Source organism: Macaca fascicularis, chromosome 14 (assembly GCF_037993035.2).
Source record: "Macaca fascicularis isolate 582-1 chromosome 14, T2T-MFA8v1.1".
Taxonomy (NCBI): domain Eukaryota; kingdom Metazoa; phylum Chordata; class Mammalia; order Primates; family Cercopithecidae; genus Macaca; species Macaca fascicularis.
Genome location: NC_088388.1, coordinates 42,782,868 through 42,809,738, shown reverse-complemented (window position 1 = coordinate 42,809,738; position 26,871 = coordinate 42,782,868). Strand labels below are relative to the sequence as shown.

Below are 26,871 nucleotides of genomic sequence, written 5' to 3'. Positions count from 1 at the left end.
GTTCTTACCTCTAGACTTCTGATTAGGTGAGATAGTAATTGCTAGTGTTGCTTAAACTGGTTTTAGTTAGAGGATTTCGTTCTTCCAGTGGCAGGCCTTCTCACTGATAGATGTGGTGTTTGGTACCATCTTTGGTTTTTGGAGAAGGCTGAGATTTCATTTCAGTAGACTTGTGTTGGAGTGTAGCAAGATAGAACTGGGTGAGGAGGGTGTGGGTATTCTGAAGCATTCAGATGGGGAAAAGGTCTGCAGGTGAGTGCAGGATAATTTCCAGGAAGCTCAGAGATTCAAAGCCAAAAGAAAGCTTACAATCCAAGTATACCTAAGGCTGAGTCTGAAGGGTAAAATGCAAAGATCAGAAGTCCCCAGATGGGAGAGCAGAGCAAGTGTATGAGGCAAGTGTGATAATTAAGTGTATTTTCATGAAAAGGATAGGGTGCCCAAGGCTGGTAGCACTGGATGCTTTCCTACCCCTGAATGAATGTTTGATCTTGACTTGAAAGCACAACTTCAGAGAGATAAATAAGTCCTTTTCTTAATTTTTCCCTAACATTTCAGCATCTTTTAAATTCTTCTTTCCGTGAGCTCTGCACTGCAGAAGGCCTCTTGTGTTAAGAAGTGGATTTGGGCTGGGTGTGGTGGCTCATGCCTGTAATCCCAATACTTTGAGAGGCCGAGGCAGGTGGATCACAAGGTCAGGAGTTCAAGACTAGCCTGGCAAACATAGTGAAACCCTGTCTCTACCAAAAATCCAAAATTAGCTGGGCATGGTGGCGCGCACCTGTAATCCCAGTTACTCAGGAGGCTGAAGCAGGAGAATCGCTTGAACCCAGGAGGTGGAGGTTGTGGTGAGCTGAGCTTGTACCACTGCATTCCAGCCTGGGCAACAGAGCGAGACTCTGTCTCAAAAAAAAAAAAAAAAAAAAAAAAAAGCCAATATGTAGGTATGTGAATGAAAAGTTCTACTATGTGATTTTCTAAGAGTAGCTCCTATTCTGAAATCACCAGCTGAATCAACATTCTGTTTAGAAAATGGAAAAATATGTTTAGGAAATGTTTATATGTTGTGCCGCAAGTAGTCAAGTTAAGAAGCTTTCCCTGAGACCCTTTTATGAGCTTGGTACTGGTCCAGTTACCATTGTTCAGAAATGACAGTGCATATTGTACAGGAACCTTATAAAATTTACACAGAAAATCACAAAGGTACACTTTCTTTTTCTATCAAGCTAGCTTTTCTCTCTAGAAGCAATTTTTATTTATCAGATTTGGCACCTGTTCCTCTAATATATCATTATCTATCTATCTATCTATCTATCTATCTATCTATCTATCTACCTATCTATCTAGTTTATCTTATAATGAGTAGATATCAAAAAGGGGCTGGCTAGCCTTTCTAAAGACAAAGACAAGAAAATTGACTTAGAAAAAAAATTTAAAATATCTATCCAAGTCGTTTGCTAAAGCCTCCTGGAAGATCTGATTTTATGCATTAGCTACTGTATCAGGCAGGGTTTTTAAGTACATGCAACAGTAATCACTTTACCTAATTTGAGCAGAAAATTTATTGAAAGATTGAGTCGCTCTTAGAATCTCTGAGAAGGCTATAAGTGTTAGAAACTAGGTAGCCCATAATAATACCCCAAATCACACTGAAGGACTGGTCTATTCTAGACACCACTGTACTCGTTTGGTCATAGTCACCACAGTATACTCTGCAGATATCATCAGCACTGGTCCATAACACTGCTTTTGAAATTGTGGTGTAGCTTATCTCTTGTTTAGCCTTACTATAAATGATACTCTTTACAGAACAGACTCATTCCTTCTCAATTTTTTGCTTTACTAACGTATAACTCAAAATCTAACTCAAAATCTCAAATGGATGTATGCAATTGGAGGAGAACGGATAATGTCCCTGAGCCTCAATTGCAAGAAAGGCCAGAAAAGTGGGAATCTGGAATTTTCCTTTCTTTAGTAGGAAATAAGGTATCTCATTATATGGAGATTTCTCAAACTGGTGACTTAGGGAAACATTTGGCATTCTCTGCAGACATATCTTTTTTTTAAATTGCTATGCTTTGGCAGGCGATGGAGGGTCATGGGGTTTGCTACTGACATCTAGTGGGTAGAGGCCAAGGATGCTGCTAAACATCCTATAATATACATGACAGTTTATGACAACAAAGGATTATCTGGTCTGAAATGTCAGTAGTGCCTCTGCTGGGAAACTCTGCTCTTAAAAGGACAAATAGAGCCTCAGATACATGTGGCCAATCACAGGTATTGAAACAGTGGCCAATTTTTTTTCTTCTTTATTTGGTTTGTCTTTTCAGTTTCCATCCTTTGCTGTGATTCTCTTTCTCTATCTTTTGTGAGAAAAGACATACAAAAAGAAGATGTAATAGATCCGCTTTTGCATTTCTATAAAGGAATATGTGAGGCTGGGTAATTTATAAAGAAAAGAGGTTTATTATGGATCACGGTTCTGCAGGCCGTACATGCATAGCAGCAGCAGTTGCTCAGCTTCTGGTGAGGCTTCAGGAAGCTTCCAGTCATGGTGGAAGGCAAACGGGGGCAGGTGTATCACATCGTGAGAGAGAGGGAGCAAGACAGAGTGGTAGGGGAGGTCCTAGACTGTTTTTAACAACCACATTTCATGTAAATTCAAGTGAGAACTCACTCATTACCACCAGGAGGAACCAAAGTCATTCATGAGGAATCTGCCCCCATCATCCAAACACCTTCCTTCAGGCCCAACCTCTAACATTGGGAACCACATTTCAAGATGAGATTTGGAGGAAACATGTATCTAAACCATATCAACTATCAGCAAGGAAATTTGTTCACCAAAGTCAATAGTTTGCTTAAGATAACAAAAATAATAAATAACAGAATCATTACTAAAAACCCACAACCTACCTCAAGGCTCATAATGTTTCCACTCTGCCATATTGTTCTTCTGTAGCTCTCTGGGACCACAGGAAATATGTTTACAAAATTGTTGTTAGGATCTTTTTAGAAAGTCTAGATGTGGCACACAAGAAATGAGGAATGAGTCCACAATTACATTTTCATCGATCATCCTGAAACCAGCTGAATACATAGTGTAGTCAACCTGCATGTTACCCCTCCAGATGAATTAGGAATCTCTTAACCCCCTTCCAGGAGAACCGAAGCCAGTCTCTTACATGGAACCAAGAGTAAAATATGTTGAATTAACCGAATAGCACTTTACTGTCTCTTCAGTCTTGGTATGTAAAAGAGGAGGATGCTAAGACTGCAGTAGCATTCCTTAATGGTGCTGTAGGGCTACTATTTCCTCTATTCTCCTTTCACTCACTATTATGCTGTATCCACTATCTACTGGGTCCCAAGGCAGCACTATTTTCTGCTTGACACATCACTGGGGGTAGAGAGGTAAAGAATGTTCTTTCTCCTGCCTGAAAGATTCTCTACAACTTGGAGAAAACTCCTGTATGTCAACAGTTGCAAGGTCAAGAACAGGGAATTCATTTATAATGACACATTTTAGACCTGCCCACAGCAGCAAGCCTAGGATCCTTTTGAAATGTGTCAGTGTAATGGTGTCAATCAGCCTTGGGCTTTGACACTAGCTATGACGTATACATAGTATAGGGTATTGTTCTGTAGCAACCAAGTTTGAGAGGCAGAAGCAATTTTAAAATGTCCCAGCCTCCAGGGGGCATATCTGAGCACTGACTTCAGAGACAAGGAAAGAGAAAACATACATTTTAGACAAGAATAAGCCCTTCATATATGGGGAAGGCTGCAGTGGATTAGAAACACTGGATCCTTTGATAAGCTGCGAATGTATGAATGCAAAGGTTGTGTTTCAGGAAATGTATTGCAGACTATTATTTATATCCTAAATTATATAGCGGGTTATTTCAGTTCTCATATGTTGATGCATTTAATTATCTAAAAATCTAATGAGAAGATACTACACTACTTCCATCTCTATTATCCAGAAGACAAAGGTAAGAACTGGAGATTTTAAATAATTATTATAAACTAAGTAGTAGATTTATACTCAGAACCATGTAAACTCAAGTCCTGGGCTCTTAAACATAACATTTTATGTTACTAATCAGTCCATGTTTTTCTTATTCTGGTTGAGAGTATCATCAAGTTGCTCATTGTCTTTCTACCCTTAGTCATTCCATGTGTGCATTTCAGAAGGGATTCATAGCACTGGCTTCACAATTTCTCCCTTGGACAACCACAAGAGGCATCCTTAAAACTGTGAGAGAAAACCTAATACAACTGATACAAATAAAGAAAACCCAGCTCCTCACCCCTTGACCTTCCTCACTGTTACCAAAATCAATTTTTTGTTGTTTCTGGGGTTTTTTTTAAAAAAATAAAAATAATGCATTGTTTCTTATTATCCTGTGGGTTCAATGGGCTCAGCTGGACCCTTTTGCTGGATACCATGAAGGCCAGTTCATGCATAGGGCTGCACTCAGCTGACTGTTCCATCCAAGATGTCCCCTCATGTTCCAGGGTCTTAGTATTTTAAAGTGGTAATCATGACCTTTTAATGAATCTTGAAATCAATTTAATGGACCAATTGTATTAGTCTGTTCTCAGACTGCTAATAAAGACATACCCAAGACTGGGTAATTTATAAAGGAAAGAGGTTTAATTGACTCACAATTCCACATGGCTGGGGAGGCCTCACAATCATGGTAGAAGGAGAATGAGGAGCAAAGTCACATCTTATATGGCAGCAGACAGGAGAGCTTGTGCAGGGAACTCCCATGTATATAACCATCAGATTTGTGAGACTTATTCACTACCATGAGAACAGCATGGAGGAAACTGCCCCCATGATTCAATTATCTCCACCTGGCCCTGCTCTTGACATGTGGGATTATTACAGTTCAAGGTGAGATTTGGGTGGGGACAGAGCCAAACGATTTCAATTATGAACTGCCTTAACTACAATTTAAAAAGGATTGACGAAAACATAGATGTGAGAGTGTGTCACATCCAGTAATGGTAGTATGATGTGAAAGTTTTTCCATTTCAGCGCTATATAATGTGGATGCATGTAAATGTAAAATAGCCACTGGTAAACTACTGTGAGACCCACTGTAGAATACCACAATTCACCATAATCTTGCCAGAGCTGAGGAGGGCAAGGATAGAAGAATTGTCATCTTAGAAAAATAGGGTACAGAGGCCGGACACAGTGGCTCACACTGGTAATTCCAGCACTTTGGGAGGCCGAGTCAGGCGGATCACAAGGTCAGAAGATCGAGACCATCCTGGTTTACACGGTGAAACCCTGTCTCTACTAAAAAATACAAAAAAATTAGCCAGGCGTGGTGGTGGGTGCCTGTAGTCCCAGCTACTCGGGAGGCTGAGGCAGGAGAATGGCATGAACCCAGGAGGCGGAGCTTGCAGTGAGCCAAGATCGTGCCACTGCACTCCAGCCTGGGCGACAGAGCGAGACTGTCTAAAAAAAAAAAGGATACAGAGAAGGAACTTTGTCATGGAGTCTAATACTGCAAAATACATTAGTTAAGAAAAATAAAAGACCACACGCACACACATTCATTCTTTGGCTCAGAGCCATCAGTAGCTTATTAGTGATCTCTGACTCAAGGCAAATATTCCCTCACATTCATTCTAATTCTGCACATTTCATATAACTTGCTTAGAAAAGATCTGCCTTCCTGGGTAACTTTCTACTCAGAAGAAGCACCTTGGATCACAGCCTCAGACCTTACCATTAAGAATACTTCCCATAACAAATGGAAAAGTGTAGAATCCAGGTTTATCTGTATCTCTCATTTGAGTTTTGTTTGTAAAAATTGGCTATCAGAAGAAAATGTTATTTGGGGGAGGAGAAGAACATTATAGCCTCTAAGTGAAAGCGGGTCTCTTTTAGCACTGATTTCACAGTGATCAGCAGAGATTTTGCTTCAGAAGCAGGCTTTACCTTCTTCCTCAGCCTCATTAGCTAGCTGCACCGGGTTGTAAGGCTGCTGAGCTAAATGCTGCAAGACAGGGTACGTGACAGAAGTTTAGGAGCATTTCCTAGGAAGAAGCTAACAGAGTGGGAGAAAAATGCTTCCATAAAAATATGTATTTCTCTATGAAATACATAATAATAAATGTGAGGGGTAGCAATAGCACAACAAGCAATTTGTAGTACTTGGATATCTACCAACCCCAAGTCAGGGCAGAGTAAACCCACCTGATCCTGACATACGCTGTCAGATCAATACCTGCAGATGATGTTAAAAAATGAAGTTGCCAAAATTCTATACTGCTTCCTGTAAACATTTCTGTAAGTGACTATATAACATTCAGAAAAAGTTACATTGTGAACAGTAAAATACTGATGATTCTGACACTATTTGGGTAAGTAACTGGGAAATATTACTTGACCTCTAACTTTCATTTACCTCATGTCTTTAACTCTTATTTTTTCTATCTAAAATAAGAGAAAAGGGAGAGAAGGGAAGAGTAAGGAGAGAAGGGAAGAGTAAGGAGAGAAGCAGGAGAGAAGGGAAAAGTAAAGAAATACTCCAAATGCAGAAAATATTGGAAGAATTAAATGAGGTGGTACATGCAAAGTATTTAGATATTATGTCTTTATTAGTAACTTATTAATGAAGGATACATGTAATTACTTTGATTATGATTATGTATACCTTATAAACAATGCAATAAAAACATAACCACAGCCATAAACTCCACACCCTCTCAACTAATTCATTCAATAATTTTATTAGACACATACCTTATGAAAATTCTGAATTCTAAAAGTGCAGAGATGAATACAACATGCTTTCTGCATTTGAAGAGTTTGCATTTCATCAGAGGAGAAAGGCATGTAAATTAATAACTGTAATTAGAATGATGGAAACTATAATAGAGCAATTACAAAATGTTACTTTTTAGGAGGCATACAGTAAAGCTCCAGAAAGAAGAGACAACTTTTTCTATTTCTACTTTCACCATGGATTACATAATATTTAGGACATGAGTCAAGAGAGGCACAGAGCAAGAGAGGCACAGAGCAAGAGAGGCACAGAGCAAGAGAGGCAAGCTCATTTCCCCTACAAAACACACACAGGCACATGTGTGTGCATGAACACATACATACACCGTTTTATCCCGTCTTCCTGTTCTTTGTCAGCAGCTTCCCAAAACTTGGAGGAAGGGCTGTAGAATTTGAAGAGCCTCACAGTTGTTTAGCATCTGTCGTGTGCCAGTTGTTTTACATACATTACTTAACTTACCATTATTATAAGCCAGTGGGGAATGGAATTACCTCACTTTTCAGATAACGGCTTGAGTTTCTGTGGCAACTATGGTTTTGTTACTTGGTGACATTCTCATTATCATCATTCCTCTGATGACAGATCTCATCTGTGTGGGAACAGGAGATGGTCCAGCTGGGGCAATTGGAGTCACTAGCTTGGATTCTGTGCTGGAGCTGGCAGTGAAAACTTCTTTATTTTTGACCACCAATGCTATGTATGTAATCCCAGAGTTGAGGGTAGTCTTGTTGATGCTGCAGGAGAAGGTGAGAGAATGCAAGGAAATAATGTCAGGAGGAGAGAAAAAGAAAGTTCTGTTGGTACTGAGTCCTCTGCTCTCATTCTTGAGGTCCCTTGTCTTGACCCTCAGGTTTCCTGAAGCATCCAGTATCTTTTCAATCAATCCTGTAATCCTTATGTCAGTATAAAGTTCAGTTTTTGTCAATTGCCACCTTAAAAGTCCTAATATAGAATATGCAGCTACTGTGGACAGACCTTGAATTTGAACTATGTCTGTGTGACTTAACAGTTTATGACTTTTCACTGAACTCATTCATAGTATTTTAATGTATGTAGGCCCTGGAATTATTTTTAGCCACCATTGTTTGTTCATGTATAGCTATATTTTCAGTCCATATCCTGTTTTAGATAATGTGGAAGTGAATGATGTAATTGTTTCCTTCAAAATATTAAGGAAAAAGTGGCATTTGAAATCTAAAGTGTTTTAAAAAAAATATCCCACAAGTCAGTAGAGAGGCTAAATGTATGGGCTCAGGCACTAGTATTCCTGGGTTCAAATCCTGGCCCTTCATCTTATTAGCTGGGTAAACTACATCAAATTTAACAGCTTCTGTGTGCCTCATTTCATTTCTACAAAGTGTACATAATTGTACCTACCACAGGATTTGCTGTGAAAAGTAAATTAATGCACAGGAAGCACTTAGAAAAGTGTCTAAAATATAATGAATATTCAAAGACTGTTGGTTATTTTTATTTTTAAAGTTGTGGTTGTGATATATATATATCACAAATCTATTTCATATATATTATATATCACATATATATTCCATATATAATATATATCACATATATATTCCATATATAATATATATCACATATATATTCACACACACACACTATATATATAGTGAAAATCTTTTTTAAGTAAAATCTTACCTGAAAACTCAAAATGGAAACTAGAAAATGGCAAAGCTGCTTTGAAAGACAGAATGAGGTTCCTGTATCTCACTCAATTAGTATCAATTTCCCTTTTAAGGCATCTCTAATACATAATAGGAAAATTTATTGAACTTTCACACTGTACTACCTCCACTGTGCTCAGTTTACCTGTATTTTTAAAAAAATGTTGTCAGCGCAATGATCTTGCAGGGTAGGTATTATTATATTCATATGCAAGTTTCTTTATTTTACAGATCAAGAAACTGAGGTTTTTTGAAGGTCAGTAACTTGCCTAGAATCACACAGCCAGTAACCAGAAAAGTTAAGCCTGGAGTTCAGATCTGTCTAACAGCCCTAACCCAAAGCCGTATTCTTAACCATCTTATTACACTGCCTGCCCTTAGGTATCTTAAGTACCTCATTTAAAAATTACCATTTTAGATGAATTGAGTTATTCTTATATCTTGAAATGATGAAGAACTGGCTTTGCTTCTGAATTTTTTCCCGGGAATCAATTTATAGAACACAGTTTTTTATGTGAGTTTGGGAATCTCTACAGTATAATACTGTGTAAAATGTGAATTTAAAGAAGCTGGGCCCATTGGAAGGAGTATAAATAGTAGGCTACAGAAACCAAGCAAATAAAATGCATGAATATAAGAGATTTAATCAACAAAGAAGCAATAAAGTGCTTAGATTACTTTAAAAGAGTAAAATTTTATTGAATGCTTATTTTCTGTGGGTCAATATTTAGCATTGTAATAATCACATGAAGCTACTGGAAACTCCTTTGTGGAAAGATTTCTACCTTCCCGAAAGTCAGACCATCCATGGTATTTGATGCTTGGCAACCAATAGAGTAGATAGTTTGCTTTCAGTTCTCTTGATAACCATTTATCTTCTATAATGAATCCTTCAGCAGGAAGAAGCTCTTCTGTTCTGCTGACCTCTGGTAATCTTTTTCACACTGATATTTGGAAACATCTCAGAAAATAGGCACTGTCTTCTTTTGTATTCTTCCTTTTCACTGCTACTTAGTCTGAAAGAAACTTTCAGACTTTGAGTGCACCTTAAAGATCACAACCTCTATGACTGTCTCCCATCTCCCTGAACCAGGCCTAGAAGCATAATTGGAGGAAATTTTACAGGACCATGGGCAGAATCAACTAAGATGCTAATCTTGATAAAAGAAAAGATCTCTGATCAAGAGACCAAATTACTTAAAATGAGACATCTAATGGAATAAATACAATTATTTTACTCTCCTGCTTCTTTTGAGCAACTGCTGGGGCTGCTAATTGGGTAAATCTAAATGGAAGCCAGAGAGTGTTAAAGCTGGTTGATGTAGTCTGTACAAGTCAGTCTCTGAAAGCCGAGTAAGAATAGGTGGATAGTAGAGTGGATGAAGAAATGAAGGCTACCTAGTGTAGACGGTGTGTGTGTGCACATATACTTAACTGAAGTATATGTATACAGAGACACACATATACTTAATTAAAATCCACTCCTTGCCAGTCATTAGAGCAAACTTCACTCCTTGACTGCAATAAAGGAATTTTCTATTATCAGTGGAGCTGGTCTGAATGGAAGGGTTTCTTTTTTATTATAAAACTTTAGATTCGTTATAGCAATTACTTATAGCTGTAAATCAGCCAAGTAGAAAAACAGAAAAATAACCTAATTTACTTCTAGAAGCTGGTAAGTAATTATATCAGAGTAGATCACAGAACAAAAATCCCAGTGGCTTTCCAGGATACAATTCCTGTAATGACATGATTAGAGCTGGCAGTCATAGGGGTTGAGGTACTGGGGCAAATAATCAGAAATACAAAATAATTCTGGTCCTTTAGTCATGGATGATTTTCAGAGGAACCTGCACCTGTTTCATAGATTGGATCCATTTCTCTTCCGTCTATTAACTTCAGGGATCTATAGTGGGCCTCACTGTATACTGAGCAACTGAATACTAATCATGAGAACTAGTCCAGCTAATTTATAATGCATATGCTTCCAAGGGAATTTGAACATGTAATTCCCAAGTCTAGGAGAAACGTGTTCCTTTCTGGATATCATATATATACAGGTGCAGGTTTGCATTAGAGAAGGTATTTCAATGTTTTTGCTAAAGGGAACTAAGTTTCAAAATCACATAGACTGAATTTGACTTCACTGTAACTGGAACTTTTAACATTTTAGAGCTTTGAAAATTGTCATTAACAGATATGCAAATAACTTGCCAAATGGATTATGTAATCATGTAATAAATGAAATAGCTGACATTCCTCCTCTGTTTGAGGATGTCAGAGACAACCTGGCAGCTTGCTTTTTTGAAGTAGTTGTAATATGTAGGGTATCAACATCCCTGAAAACATGCCCTGGGCTGCTCTTGAAGAGAGACCACCAAAAGGAAAAAAAACTCTTCAGCTCTGCCTCCCAGCCCAGACCCCCAGCTCCCAAGTAATATGGGAATCTCTCCTGACTTCAGTCCTTTGGGGACATACGCCAGCTTATCGAAATCAACAGGACTATACCGGTCAGAGGCAGGGAAAAAAAATCCTTTGACCTCAAAGGGACTGATATATAAGAGAAGTACAGACAAGAGGCAGCAAAGGCTTTTGGAGAGAAGCTGCTTTTTGAAGACTCTCCTGGCTGTTGTGATCAAATGGCCAGGTTCCATGCTCTTAAAAGTAATGTTCTCCTTACTAAATTTATTTAGTGACTTCCTGTGTCACTGCTTTGGATTCTGCATCTCTGTGATTATCCTTCTATGAGACCCTGCTATCAATCCAATCTCTACTTGGTGACTTGGTGATGACCTGGGCACCTCTGAATTGCACCCTAGTGACTCAGGGGGAGAATCTTAGATGGCATAATCTAATGCCTCTTAGACTTTTCCCTCTACTGTTCTCATTATACTTTTATGGTGTTATTGGGATTCCACTAGTACTATTATTTAATATTTTTTTAATTTACTGTTTTTGTTTCAAATATGCTTATTCATAATTTAATAGTTTTGATTTGCTAGCTATGTTTCTACTCTCATGCATATTAAAATTAATACATCATTATTAAAATAAAAATATATTTTCATGTGCCACTAGTTATATACATGCCATACTTTGGGAAACACTGGTTACTCATAGCCACCTAGTAACAACTTTTAGGAAAGACCCACTAAAAATAAGAGGACCCATTTTTCTACCTTCCAGATGATTTAAAGACTTGGAACTTAATTTTTTAAATAATTTGATGTTCTTCATTTCTGTAAGAAGCCCATATGCCCCACTGAACAAATCTTCCTAACAACCAGTAAATTTATTATTTGAGCACTGGCATTTCTTGCTGAGAATATTGAAAACAAATGGAAATAAAGAAAATAATTTCTGGGCCGGGCGCGGTGGCTCAAGCCTGTAATCCCAGCACTTTGGGAGGCCGAGACGGGCGGATCACGAGGTCAGGAGATCGAGACCGTCCTGGCTAAAACGGTGAAACCCCGTCTCTATTAAAAAATACAAAAAAACTAGCCGGGCGAGGTGGCGGGCGCCTGTAGTCCCAGCTACTCGGAGGCTGAGGCAGGAGAATGGCGTAAACCCGGGAGGCGGAGCTTGCAGTGAGCTGAGATCCGGCCACTGCGCTCCAGCCCGGGCGACAGAGCGAGACTCCGCTTCAAAAAAAAAGAAAATAATTTCTGGAAGTGATATGAAAGCAAATAAAAATGGATTCTTGGTTATAAATTGTGATGGGAGGCAATTTCTTCAGAATTTTCTTGGCAGATGAAGAAAGCAGAAAAAAGAAAATAGCTGAGAACATAGTGGAATTGCTAATGAACTTTTATGAAAAGAAATGTATAATAATTAATTTTAAAGAGTGCACATTTCTGCATGGAAACCTTACAGCTTCTTTCCCAACCTATTAGTAAATTCTATGCAATAAAATGCCTGGTGTGAGTGGTGTGTGTGTGTATGTATATATGTGTGTGATTATGCACATATATGCCAATCAAGACAAAGGTTAGGATTTATATCTGGACCATAGTGGCCCACACCATAGATTTCTTACTCCCAAATTATTCACAATGCCTTTTCATGTTACCTGCATATTATACAGGCACAGGGACAAGGCCTGCATGCTAAGGCTGGCAGTATAAATGTAGGAAGAACATAAGGCCTCTAGGGAATCATGGAGGTGACACACCAACCCTGAACTTCTGATTTTTGGACTTCTTATGAAACCGTTATGTGAAACCATTATTTGTTGAGGTTTTACTTGCTTACAGTTAAATAAATTTATTAACTAAGATAGAGAGTAAGATCATTCATCAGTTAACTATTAAAATATGAGCCAGCCTTAACTCTGAGAATGTGGATTTTCAGAATTGACATACATTTTTTGGAGGTCACTGCATTTTACTTATTTGTAAGTTGACAAATACAAATTGTATATATTTATGGTGTACCACATAATGTTTTGATACATGTATATACTGTGGAATGGCCAAATCAAGCTAATTAACAAATGCATTACTACAAATACTTAATTTTTGTGGTGAGAACGCAAAATCTACCTTCTTAGTAATTTGCAAGTATAAAATGTGTTGTTATTAACCATAGTCATCATGCTGTGAAATGCATTAGTTGAATTTATTCCTTCATCTAATTGAAATTTCATATCCTTTGACCAATATTTTCTAACCCTCCCTCTACCTGCACAGCCCCTAGTAACCACCATTCCATTCTCAGTTTCTGTGAGTTCAACATTTTTAGATTCCACATACAAGTCAGAGCAAGCAGTGTTTGTCTTTCTACGTCTGGCTTATTTCATCTAACATGAGGTCCTCCAAGTTCATCTATGTTGTTGCAAATGACAGGATTTTCTTTTTTTTTTTAAGGCTGAATAAAATCCCGTTGTGTATATATACCACATTTTCTTTACCCATTAATTCACTGATGGACACTTAGGTTGATTTTGTATCTTGACTGTTGTGAATAATGCTACCAGGAACGTGGGAGTGCAGAGATCTCTTAGATATACTGACTTCATATCCTTTGAATATATAGCCAGTGGTGGGATTGCTGTAGCTTCTGGTATTTATATTTTTAATTTTTTGAGAAACCTCTGTACTGTTTTCCATTCTGGCTGTACTAATTTACTTTCCTACCAGATTGTACAAGGGTTCCCTTTTCTTTGCATCCTTACCAATCCTTGTTATCTTTCATCTTTTTTATAATGGCCACTCTAATAGTTGTGAGGTAATATCTCATTAAGATTTTAATTTGCATTTCTCTGATGATTAGTGATGTTAAACATTTTTTCACATATATGTTGGTCATTTTTTTGCATTTCTTTGAAAGAATGTTTACTCAGAACCTTGGCCTAGCAGGTCACTGTATATTTTTAAGTCAAAAAATCGGGCTAAAGTTAAATCTGATTTTTCTCTTTTCTCATTTGTTGCAGTTTTTAGTCTCTTGTTTTGGTTTCTTGTTATTTTTATAATTTCAAAACAGTGAAACTGACCCAAAGCTTGGGACTTGGAACTTTTCTTTCTTTTACTCTCACTCTCCTGGGGATGTCCTCTTTCATCTTCTGGTTTTAAAGGCCATGTATATGTTGATTATTCACCAATTTATATCTCTATTCTAAACTCTCCCTGAAACTTAAGCTGAAATAGGCAGCTGGCTGTTTGACAAATGCAATTGGGTGTCTAATAAGCATCTCTTTCTCCTGCCCTCCCATGTTTTTCTCCATCTCAATGAGGTGATCCCTTCCTGCTAGTTCCTGAACTAACAGGAGTCATCTTTGACTCTTTTTTTGATGTTGTTTATCTAATTTTCACTCCATTTATAAGATATAATTGTTCTTGTCTGAATGCACTTGTGTGTACTTAGGATTCAATCCACCACTTTTCCATTAGCAGCCTAGTCACCACCTCTTGGGTGGACAATTACCATAGCCTCCTAGCTTATCTCACTGCTTTTGCCTTGACTGTCCATAGTTTATTCATCCCTCTGCCTCCATGGTAATTACTTCAAAACATACAACCACTTACATACCTCTCTGGCCTTATTGGCAGCATCCACATAAGCCTGTTTACTGTTTACCTTTAAACATGCCAGTTACTCTCAAAGACTTTGCATCAACTGTTTAACCTTTCCACAATTCTCTTGCCCCAGAGATATAGCTGGCTTACTTTCTATTTTCTTTTAGGTTTTTGCCCACCTTGGCAAAGTCTTTCCTGACTCTTAGTTAAAAATGCATTTTCTTTCATGCCCAACACTGGCACTGCTCATTCTTCTCTTTCCATGTTTTTCTTCCTATAATTCATCATCATCTGACATGCTATAAATGTTAGCTACTTAGCTACTTAACAAATATCTCCATGCACTGCGATGTAGGCCCCATATTTGTAAGGATTTTGTGTTTTTTCAGTGTTCATTCCCAGAAGCATTTCTAACAGTGCCCGATGCATGGCAGGTGCTCATTTGTGTTTGATGAGTTCGTTTACAAACTGTCTTGGCATTCTAAATGGCCTGAAACACTAATGCTCTACAAAATAGAAAGTATGATTCATTATCAGCCAGTGTTAGAATCACCTGGGGTATGTGTAAAATAAAGATTGATAGCCCAAAAGACCTATGTAAGTTTGAATTTCTTGAAATGTGGTACAGGAATCTGCATATTAAACTACAATTTTTAGTGATTGATATGCCCGCTGGGATGACAATCAGAATAACATATTCAGAAGTGGTTATAGGCAGGATTTTGGCAGCCGTGATCTTCTCCCCATTGTGCTACACCTGTGGACGTGTTACATTACATGATTAAGGGGGATTAAGGTGGCAGGTGGAATTCAGTTTGCTAATCAGCAGATTTTAGCATGGTGAGATTATCCTGTATTATTTGGGTGGACCCATCATAAACATGGTCCTTAAGATAGGAAGTAGAACACAGAATAGGTAGAGAGAGATGATATAAAAGAATGAGAAGTGTTTCAAAGCACAAGAAGAATTTGACCCACTGTTACTGGCTTTGAAGGTGGAAGGTGGGGTCATAAGCCAAGGGATGTGGGCTGCCTATAGCAACTGGGAACAGCCATCACCTGGTTCTAGGAAATGGGACCTCAGTCCTACAACTGCACAGAATCAAATTCTAAATGAGCAGGAAATGAAATGATTTTCTCTTCGAGGCTTCAGAAAAGAACAGTCTTGCTGAATCTTCATTTTAGACAAGGGAGATCTAATATTCTGACCTACAGAACTGAAAAGATAATAAATTTTTATCATTTAAACTACTAAATTTGTGATGATTTGTTATAGCAGTAATTCAAATCTCATACATCAATTATGGAAAACATATTTCGTAGAATTTTATTGATCATTATGGCCTTAATCAGTTGTAGCCTCAGATTTTAGGGGGATTATTCTCTTTTTTGTTTCTCTGCTGAAAATCTAGTGTAGGATCATCAAATATTAAATGACATCTAACACGATCTAATAAGGTGATTGATCCAGTTTTCTTTGGCATTTACTGATTGTGTGGAGAAGGATGAGGTCAATCTGGAAATCAGCATTTTACCTTTGGTTTGTCTCATTAACAATGAAGAAATTTTAAACAGGAGAGTGAAATGATCAGATACTGACAACTGTGTGAATATTGGCTTACAGGAACCAATACTGGGATTATTAATACAAATTTACTTAATGTTATTCTTTTAATCCTTTGAAACTTCAAAAGCATATCCTCTAATGTGTATATTTATTAAGCTTCCTTGGAGGACAAAAGACAAAAAATAGAGGCCACACTTCAAAAAGTTGTATAGTTTGCATGTCTTGCAACTCTATGGCATGTAATCACATTGACTGCATTTTAAATAAAGTTGTCTGTAGCCGTACAATACACTATGCAGCTGAACATGACAGCCCTGGAAGCACCATGTATGACTGTAGTGCTTCTATCTTTATTTATGACAGAAAGAAAAAGAGATAGCTTGTTGCTGTAGGTTGAATGTCTCCTTCAGAGCTCATGTTGAAATTTAATTGCCAATGTAACAGTATTAAGAGAAGGGCCCCATAAAAAATGATTAGGTAATGAAACCTACCCTCTCATGAGTAAAATAATGCCATTATTGCATGCTCCCTTGTCCTTCTGCATTGGGATAATGCAGCAATAAGGTTTTCACCAGATGCTGGTGCTGTGCTCCCAGGCTTCCTAGCCTCCAGACCTGTGGAATACATTTCTTTTCTTTGTCAGTTACCCAGTCTGTAGTATTCTTTTATAGCAGCAGAAAGCAGACTAGACACATGACAAGAAGAATGACCACCAAGGTGGGCCATTTGAGTACTTTTTCAACACTAAATTTCTTATTGACTTTGGATAAATCATTTTGTTAGTCACAACCTTAGTCTTTATAAAGCATATTATTTCATCACTAATATTCCTTCTAACTATAAAATTTAATGATAAACGAATGTATATTTTGAGACCTTCTAGTATTTCTTTTCATTAATAACCAATTCTTCATTCTTCCCACTCTATGCATGTTTGTGGATTTCAGTAAGTATATGATTCTTAAATTCTGGTTAAAAAATTTTTCTTTATTGATATACATATGATTAATAAACAGTATATTGCAGAATAACCAATTTTTAGTCACTTTAAATACCATGAAAAATTTATAAAAACTTGATGGCAAAGTCATTTTCTGTTTTTAAAGTAGTTACAGAGCTTATAAAGATGTCATTGTTCCCAATTTTATACATGAAATTATATACATGATGAATGTATGAATATTAATAAAATTTCAAGTGCAGTCACGTCTGGCTAGAATAACAAATTATTTTATTTTTCTTATTGTATTCTCTAATAAATGCATAATTATTTTACAATCAGAAAAAACATATAAGATTTTAATAAAAATATCCTTAACATTAAAAAGCATCATTATGTCATTATTAACTACCACTCAAAGAAAAATTGCATTCGCAATATTTAGCATGGCAACATCTCACTAAGATGCTCAGAAGAGTAATGGAATGAAAACTTGCAAGTCTGATTATATACTCCAAACCAAGTTATAAAAGGTAAATTTTATCAGCAGTTCAAAAAGGGCCAATGCAGGATTGGTAACAAACCTTTAACTTGCTCTAAGAAAGGTAAAGAAAAAACAGATAGAAAATATAATAGTAAGTAATATATTAGAAAGACATTTATTTTGTGAAATATTAGACAATAATTCTGGCATACCTAAAGATGCTGTACAGAAGCAAACATTGCTAACTCTTGTCTCTCAATTGTTTTATACTTAATTCATCAGAAAGTTAATATAAATAAAAAATTATAAAATTAGTGCAATATAATGGTAAGAGCATTGTTAAAATATAATGTAGTCAAATTCAGAAGTTTTAAGCATACAATTAATTCAACGAGTTTTGACAAATATTCATAGTTGTACAACCGCTACCACAATCAAGATATACAACATTTCCGTCACTTGAAATCACCCCTTTGCAACTGATCCCTCCATGTTCCTCAGGCTAGTAACCACCAATCTGCTTTCTGCCTCTATAATTTTACCGCAACTAATCCATTATCTCTCGTAACAACAGTTCGTTCCTCGTTTAAATCATTTTATGATGTTAAATTGGGTGAATAAAGAACACTTTGTATTTTCATTCACAAGATTTTACTAAATAAATCTCATATGAACATTTGAGAACAATTCTTTACATGGATGTGTTTTGCATGACCAAATGTCTAGGCACCCCATGGCCAGAATTTAATTTTTGGGGTTTTATTTAACATCAGGAGCAGATTGGGTAATAAAACGAAATGCATATTGAGAATAAGATGGCCTTCTGACCTTTCAGGGTCTAGGGCTGAAAAGTGTCTCAGGGTTGCTGCTAAATGGGCCATGAACTGGGCTGGGTTTTTCATATTTGATGAAAAAGAGCCTAAACGCTAACTGATTTGGGAGAGGTCGGATAAAGAAAAAGGAACATTAACCTTGACTATGCCTTTAGCTCTAGCCACTTTTTTAAGAGGAAATCGCTGGACAGGTGGGGGATGGCTAGTTGCTGAAGGAAACTGTAAGCCAGAAACTGTAAGCCATACCGGATGTGAGGAGGGGAGGTGATAAAAGGATTATAGGGTGGGGGAGCAGAGACTGAGGAAAAAGTGGGACCTAGCTCGGCCTTGCGAGGAGGGGAGAGGTCGAATGGGTCTGTAGAAAAGGAAGATTAGAAAGACTCAGCAACGCTTGCGGTTGGAACTGAGGGGACAGGCGGGAGGGAAAGAAGGAAGATTTGGGACGAGTTGCATTGGGAACAGAGACTAGGGAGGGACCCATGTGTAAAAGAATGCCTGGAAGTCAGGCACCTCAGACCGTTTGCCTATTTTACGACAAGAATTATTTAGATCTTGTAGGATGGAAAAATCGAAAGTGCCCTTTTCTGGCTATTTGGAACTACTGTTGAGTTTGTATTGGGGTTAAGCGGCATTGTAGAAGAAAATAAGGCATTTAGGTTTTAGATCAGGTGTGAGTTGAAGAGGTTCTAAGTTCTTGAGAACACAGGCTACAGAGAAGAAGGAAGAATGGAGGGTGGAAGGTTGCCCATGGTGAAGGAGGCAAGCCCAGAGAAAACAGAGAGTAGAGACACAGAGAGAAGGAGTTTGGGGGTTCTTGCCCTCCAGAAAAGCAGGGTCAGGGAGCAGAGATAAGGTATTGGGGTGCAAAAAAGAGATTGGGCTGCAAAAATAAGAGGGGAGGCAAAAATAAGAGGTTAGGGTTCTTGCCTCTCCCCCAGAAAAGCACAGATGGGGTAGAGACAGGGAGAGAAGGGGTCGGGGTGCTGGCCTCTCCCCCAGAAAATCAGAGAAGGGGTAGAGACAGGGAGAGAAGGGATCGGGGTGCTTGCCCCTCCCTCAGAAAGGTGCAGCTTGCCGCTAAAGGTGAAGGACCAAGGCAGGCGTCCCTGCAGCGTGGTCAGACACCTCTGAGACGTGGGTGAGTAATCAGAGAGGCATCCCTGCAATGATTAAACACCAAGGGAAGGCTGCCTTCCCCAGTCCGTTGACTGGCGCCGGCGTTTTGGGTCCACAGATAAAACGTGTCTCCTTTGTCTCTACTAAAAAATGAAAGGAATTGAAATTAAGAGAAGGGCGAGATTGAAGAGTGGCGCCAAGATTGAAAGGAGAAGGAGATTGAGGGATAGTGATAGAGGTTGGAGAAGAGAGTAAAAAAGAGGCCCTTACCTGATTTAAAATTGATGAGATGTTCCTTGGGCTGGGTGGTCTGAGGACTGGAGGTCATAGGTGGATCTTTCTCACGGAGCAAAGAGCAGGAGGACAGGGGATTGATCTCCTAAGGGAGGTCCCCTGATCCGAGTCACGGCACCAAAATGTCATGCGCGTCCGTGTGAAGAGACCACCAAACAGGCTTTGTGTGAGCAACATGGCTCTTTATTTCACCTGGGTGCAGGCGGGCTGAGTCTGAAAAGAGAGTCAGCAAAGGGAGATAAGGATTTTTATCTTTTTATAGGATTTGGGTAGGTAAAGGAAAATTACAATCAAAGGGGGGTTGTTCTCTGGCGGGCAGGAGTCGGGGGGGGTCACAAGGTGCTCAGTGGGGGAGGTTTTTGAGCCAGGATGAGCCAGGAAAAGGAATTTCACAAGATAATATCATCGCTTAACGCAAGAACTGGCCATTTTCACTTCTTTTGTGGTGGAATGTCATCAGTTAAGGCGAGGCAGGGCATTTGCACCTTCTAGTCCTCCTAGAAGTGTTCTTTGTTTAAAGTTCAGATGGTCCTTCTGCAAGGTTGTGGTTTACAGTGAGTCTTTGTCATTGCATTTATCATAGGTGCATGAAAGTCTCTCTTTTCTGGCCCTGATTACGTTTTGCTAGGATTTTGCGTAAGTGACTCAATTTTTATTCTCACAACTTTCACACTACCATGTGACAATTGTAAGGTTTAGTTTTACTGATCTCCTCTCTCATTTAGCACTCCCCTCCTTCTGATATGTGCTTTTATTTTGTGTGTGTGTGTGTGTGTGTGTGTGTATGTGTGTGTGTGTACATGTGATTTTCCTGTTGGGGCAAGCAATATTCATGTGTCTCAGTTTGCTATTGCTCAAATGGTGTTGATAACAAACCACCACAAGACACATTGGTTTAAAACAAAATTGATTTATCTTTATAAACATGCAAGTCAGTTGGGGCAGCTCTGTTGATCTCAGAGGAGCTCACTCATGGTTTCTGCAGATCAGCTGATGCAGGGGTGGGATGGTGGGGTGAAGCGAATGGCTTTCTGATCTAGATTAGGTTCAGCTGGGAGGCTTCGATTCAAGCATCTGACCTAAAGGTAGTCCTCTTATGTCTCTAATACTCTTTTGGACCAGCGGCCAGTGGGGAAGGTTATTATCATGGTAATTGCAGAAGCAAAAGACTACAGGTGGAGACTTTCAAGGGTTTTCAGTGCCTACATTCAGATCTAGCACATTGTTTTATTTGCCTTTTTACACTGACTAACCCAAGGCACCTGGCCAAGTCCAAAGCTACTAATCATGCAAGTACTCTGTGCCTTTGGTTAGACCTTGGCAAAGGTTTTACTCCGTAACTTCCTCCTCACGTCCACCCCACTAGGTCTCACTTTTTGCCAACTATAAAGTGAGAGACTTAAGCTGGGTGGGCTGAAGAGTCATTTGATTGTTATGATTTTAGTTAATCAGATATAAAAGAGCATAATTTAGTTATGCTATTTTACTGACCTGCACTAAAAACAAAAACACTATTTACCAAAGAGTAAATTGGGAAGAAAATAAATTATTAAAATATTTTGATCATCAGTTTATTTCAAACTACTGCTGCAATCTTTCTTTATATGTTTGTTTAATAATTAACAAATAAGAAATGACATACCTGTGCTGCACCTGCCGTGGATGTCTCCATTGTGTGCAGCTGGAACATACTGTTCATTCAGCTGCTCTATGCAACTGCCAAGAATAAAAGGATATACAGGGACAGAAATGATTCTCTTTGACTCTAAGTATGGTTTATGCCTTTTATTTTGCCTTCTATCTCCAAACACGAGTATGTTTCACAGTTGGAATATTCTACAGAAAGAATATGTTGAAACCTCTATCCTATGGCTCCTGCTATCTGTACTTCATCCTCCTCTACCAAAGCGTTCATGTGAGGCTGCCTTTTTGGTTTTGCCCAGTTAGAAACTCTGGTATTTCATTCTGGTATTCATAAGTATTCTTTTATTTTATTTTAAAAAATGGTTTTAGTTGTTGATATCTGTGAGTGTTTTGATATGCATCAGAAGAACAAAAACCAAAAATATATAGAGAGAGTGAGATGAAAGTGAAACGATTAGGAGGGAGAGAGCCAGTTTTATTCCCTCAGGAGCAAGTAAATCTGGAAAATGTAAGAAACTGATCGTCAATTTCCTTATAAAAAAATAAATAAATAAAATACAAAGGATTATAATACCTACCTCAGAGAGTGGTTGTTCAGGAAAATTGATATGAAAGATGGAAAGGTCACAATGGCTGCTCAGTAATTATTCATTTCCTTTCTTTTGTGGGGGGTCATCACTAACACAACTGGACAATACTTGGCCCCATTTAGCTATAGCTTCCGACCTAATGGGTCTCTGGACTAGTGACCTAAAGTGACCCAAGCTCAGATGTCTCACCAGGTAGTATAGAATCACATGCTAGACTAGGGCTGCTTCTATTTTAGACCTAAAATGGCTCTTAAAGCTTTATGATTTATTGGTTTGTCTGACAAGTACAAGCTCTGGGAATACAAATTACAAAAGCATAATAACTAGAGTCATAAAGATAAACAGTTTTATCAGCTACAGGACTAATAGAGAGAGAGAGAGAGAGGACATAATAACTGAGTGTAACTGGACATTTAGACAGAATACTGGGTTCTCAGATTCTTTATTCATGAATGTATGCATATATTTAATTGCAGTCTTTTCCGTTCTGGATTTTAGTCTTTTTATTTCACAAAGTTTGACTCATCGTTGTATATCAGTTATCGCTTTCACATGTATAAGACACTCTTCACAAAGCTCTGGGAATGAATTTTCTTCATTCTTTTTCTTAATTTATAGTATGTTGAGATAGAGCTTGAATAAAAGTAGCTAAAATTGTGTTTTATCCATTCATTCATTTAGGCTACTTAATATTTCATGGCTTTATTTTGCTGTCAGATGTGCTATCACATATATATTATCATGGGCAAATATTTCTTTAAGTCAATTTTGTATATAATAAATTGCATTATTTAAATCTATTTACCTTTTCACTAAAAATTTCTGTCTTGTCTGTGGGTCTTCTAAGACACTCTTTGTTAAAGATTTATTTAAAGGTAAACTGCTATAGTGATCATAATTATCTTAGTAGAGAATAACCTCCTGTGTGCAGGTTTATAAATTATTTACCTATGTATATTCTAAATTGAAGTACTTTCTTTTATGAATGAGGAAAGAAATATAGCAAATTGAAGACTACTGCAAAACAGAGAGAAACCCTTTCATAACTTTGCTATCCTAATGACATTAATTTTCACTCACAGATGAAAATTGATTTCTAATCCACATGCCTATGCATTTGATAGTCGCAGTCATTATTTCCACACCATTTCTGATTTTGAAATCATATTTCTAAATTTGAAGCCATATTATAAGCATCTCTACTGTATCTTGAAAGACTACATAATTATTCATGCTTATGTTATATTGTATTTTTTGACATAGTTTAGCAAATTCCTTTATTGAACGTATATTTGACTTTCTGGTTTTCCTTCCTTTTTAAGATGGAGTCTTGCTCTGTCACCAGGCTGGAGTGCAGTGGCGCGATCTCAGCTCACTACAACCTCTGCCTTCCTGGTTCAAGTGATTCTCCTGCCTCAGCATCCTGAGTAGCTTGAACTACAGGCACCTGCCACCATGCCTGGCTAATTTTGTATTTTCAGTAGAGATGGGGTTTCACCATGTTGGCCAGGATGGTCTCGATCTCTTGACATCGTGATCTGCCCGCCTCGGCCTCCCAAAGTGCTGGGATCACAGGTGTGAGCCACCATGCCTTACCTAATATTCTTCATTCATTCTTTTCTGCTTTTTTCTTTGTTCTTCTTCTCCTTCCTTCCTGTTATGTATTTACAATTCTACTATTATAAGTGATTTGCGAATGAAATACTTTTACTTTTTTTGTTATACTTCTGTAAATTATTCTCATATGAAGAATTCTTGAGAGTTGAATTACAGCTTCAAAGAGTTTGCTAAGAGATTAGATCTTAAGTATTTTTACCACCAAATAAATAAATGAATGTAACTGTGAAAGATGAGGGATGTGCTAATTAGCTTAACTGTGGTAATCATTTCACTATATATATATGTATACACACACACATATATATGTATTTCCAATAATCACATAATACATCTTATACACCTTACATAAATACTTTTATTTTGCCAGTTACACCTCAATAAAGCTGGGAAGAAAGAATTTGAATGCCCACATGATGGTTTCTTTATTCTGCCATATTGTTCTCTCACTTGACAATAGTGCTTTAAAAAGTTTTCAATTTGAAGAGGCCAATAAATATACAAAAATACTCGAATTTTTTATATAATGTGTAAATCCAACCCACATGTAAATATATGAGAAAGGTACAAAAATGCTTGCCTTCGTATCTGAATATGATTTCAATTTTTGGTGTTATCATTATTGTATTATATTATTGTTAATATTAAGAGTTGGAAAAATATTTAAGCCCTGGAGGCATTTGCAATCGTTATCTCTTTTGTTGTTTGTGAACTGATTTACCGATTTGGAAAAAAAATCCTTAGTCTAAAATCGTGCTTTCAATACTCTGCTACCTACAAAGAATATATTCTCTTTAAAGATTTTTATTTTCATAGACTATGTTATAATGAAATTGACTCTTTTTTGTGTATAGTTCTGTAACGCCTAAGGTTCTTGCCTAGCCACGCCAAAGAATTGGTGTGGCAGCTGACCACGAGGAGTGATAGAGACATGGGCAGAGAGCAAGAAAAAGTTGTAGGCTTTATTGAACAGAGTGAAAGTACAAAGCTTCCACAGTGTGGAAGGGGTCCTGAATGGGTAGCCACTGTTGGTTTTGGGTGATTGCCTTTTAAACTCTTTACGTGTGGTGGGAAGATGTTACCAGAGCGAGAAACAAAGGCAGCAAATTATTTTGTGACATGTCTTAGATTTTGAGGAAAACCGGAATTGCAACTTAGGTTTTATCTACTTTATGACCTTGCAGGGGCATGGCAAAGGAGACAGTATCTTACAAGACTTTACAAAGTATGTTTACAAGGAATTGGAATTGGGAGCATAGATAAGGTCAGCTGGTCACAGAAAAACAGGCAGTTAACATTTCTTTTACTTTAGTTTTGGGGGTGGGGGAAGGGAGAGAGGATACAGGGAAACTTACAGTAAAATTTTCACTGTTTATAGCTTTCTTGGGGAAGAAAACACATGCACAAATCCTGGTGTTAGGTATATTTTAAGCATATATCTTCAATATTATTCATCCAGGACTGAAGTAAGTCCTGATGTAGGAAATGAGTGAGTTTCACAGCTTTCTGAGTCCCTACTCGACCTAGGAAGCCCGGCTGACACCTCCTCTCAGTTCTATGGCTTTTAACACATATATAGATCCGAGTAGCCAACACCACAATTGAAATACAGAAAAATTTCTTCGCCTCTCCAAATTTCCTTTTGCAATACCTTTCCACATACACCCTCCTTCCAATTTTAACTTCTGATAATGACTGAGGGGTTCTCTAGCACTATAGTTTTGTTATTGCAAAAAAAAATTATATAAATGAAACCATCTATTATCTAATCTTTAAGACCGGCTTCTTTCCTTAAACAATATTTTATTTCACTTTATTTTCTTTTTATTTTATTTTAGAGACAGGGTCTTGCTCTGTTGCCCAGACTGGAGTGCAGTAGCACAATCCTAGCTCATCGTAACCTTAAATTCCTGGGTATAAGCAATTCTCCTGCCTCAGCCTCCTCTGTATAGGACTACAGGTGTGCCAGGATGAGGCTGGCTTCTCTTACTCTATTTAACGTTTTTTTTTTAGTTTTGTCTGTTCATCATTTGTCTGTTTCCCCTTTCTGTGTTCCTTTAGGTTATTTGAACACCTTTAATATTTCATTTAATTTATTATTACTACATTTGACATACATTTTTATACAATTTTACGGCATGTCTGTTGGCAACAAATTCTTCATTTTCTTTCATTTAGCAATGTTTTTATTTCATCTTCATTGTTGATGAATGTTTTCACTGGATGAAGAATTCTGGACTGACAGCTTTTTTATTTCAGTGCTTAAAAAATGTTTTTCCACTTCACTCTGGTTTCTACGATCTCTGATGAGAAATTCTCAGTCATTTGAATAGTTATTTTCCTACAAGCGGGGTTTTTCAGCCTTAGCAGCACTGATACTTGGGGCCAGAAATTCTCATGGGAGGCTTTCTTGTACATTGCAGGAAACTTCATTGCTTCTGCCCACTAGATGTCAGTAGCACCTATCCCCGGCCGTCACAGTAAAACATATCCCTAGACTGTGCCAGTTGTCCCTGGGTTGTTTCAGAAGACAAAATCACACCCGTTGAGAATCACTGCTATAGAGGTACTGTGTCAATTTTCTTTGGCTACTTTAAACATTATTTTTTCTCTTTAGGTTTTAGAAGTTTGTGATGTGTCTGTATATAGATTCTTTTGATTTCTCTTGTTTGGGGTTGCTGAGCTTTTTAAAAATTTTCTTGTTTCCTGCCAAACTTAGAAAATATTCACACATTATTTAAAAGAAAAATTTTTTGCACATCGTATTTTCTTTTCTCATTCTGAGACCTCACTGCATGTTAAAACTTGTGTTACTATCTCGCAAGTTCCTGAATCTCTCTTTTTCCCTCACTTTATTTTTTCTCTCTGTTGTTCAGACTGGATAATTTCTATTCATCTGTCTTCAAGCTCATAGGTTTCTTGCTCTGAAATCTGCATTCTGCCTTCAAGGCCATTCAGTGAGGTTTTACATCTCAGTTATTGTATTTACTGTTTTAAAATTTTCATTTATTTCTTTTTTTTAAAATTTATTTATTATTATTATACTTTAAGTTATAGGGTACATGTGCATAACGTGCAGGTTTGTTACATATGTATACTTGTGCCATGTTGGTGTGCTGCACCCATCAACTCGTCAGCACCCATCAACTCGTCATTTACATCAGGTATAACTCCCAGTGCAATCCCTCCCCCCTCCCCCCTCCCCATGATAGGCCCCGGTGTGTGATGTTCCCCTTCCCGAGTCCAAGTGATCTCATTGTTCAGTTCCCACC

General features: G+C 37.7%; 1 long non-coding RNA gene across 4 annotated transcripts in view; it reads left to right on the top strand.

Moving 5' to 3' along the window:
- The window catches only part of LOC102139027 (uncharacterized), a 352,230-nt gene that overhangs the window by 52,457 nt on the left and 272,902 nt on the right, over positions 1–26,871 (top strand). For 2 of the 4 annotated variants that reach the window (XR_012422769.1, XR_010580860.1), the window contains exon 1: positions 26,105–26,165. The exons of the other annotated variants lie outside the window; for them this stretch is intronic. This is a non-coding gene — a long non-coding RNA (uncharacterized lncRNA). Of the gene's footprint in view, positions 1–26,104; positions 26,166–26,871 lie in introns of those variants that run through there. 4 annotated transcript variants of the gene reach the window in all.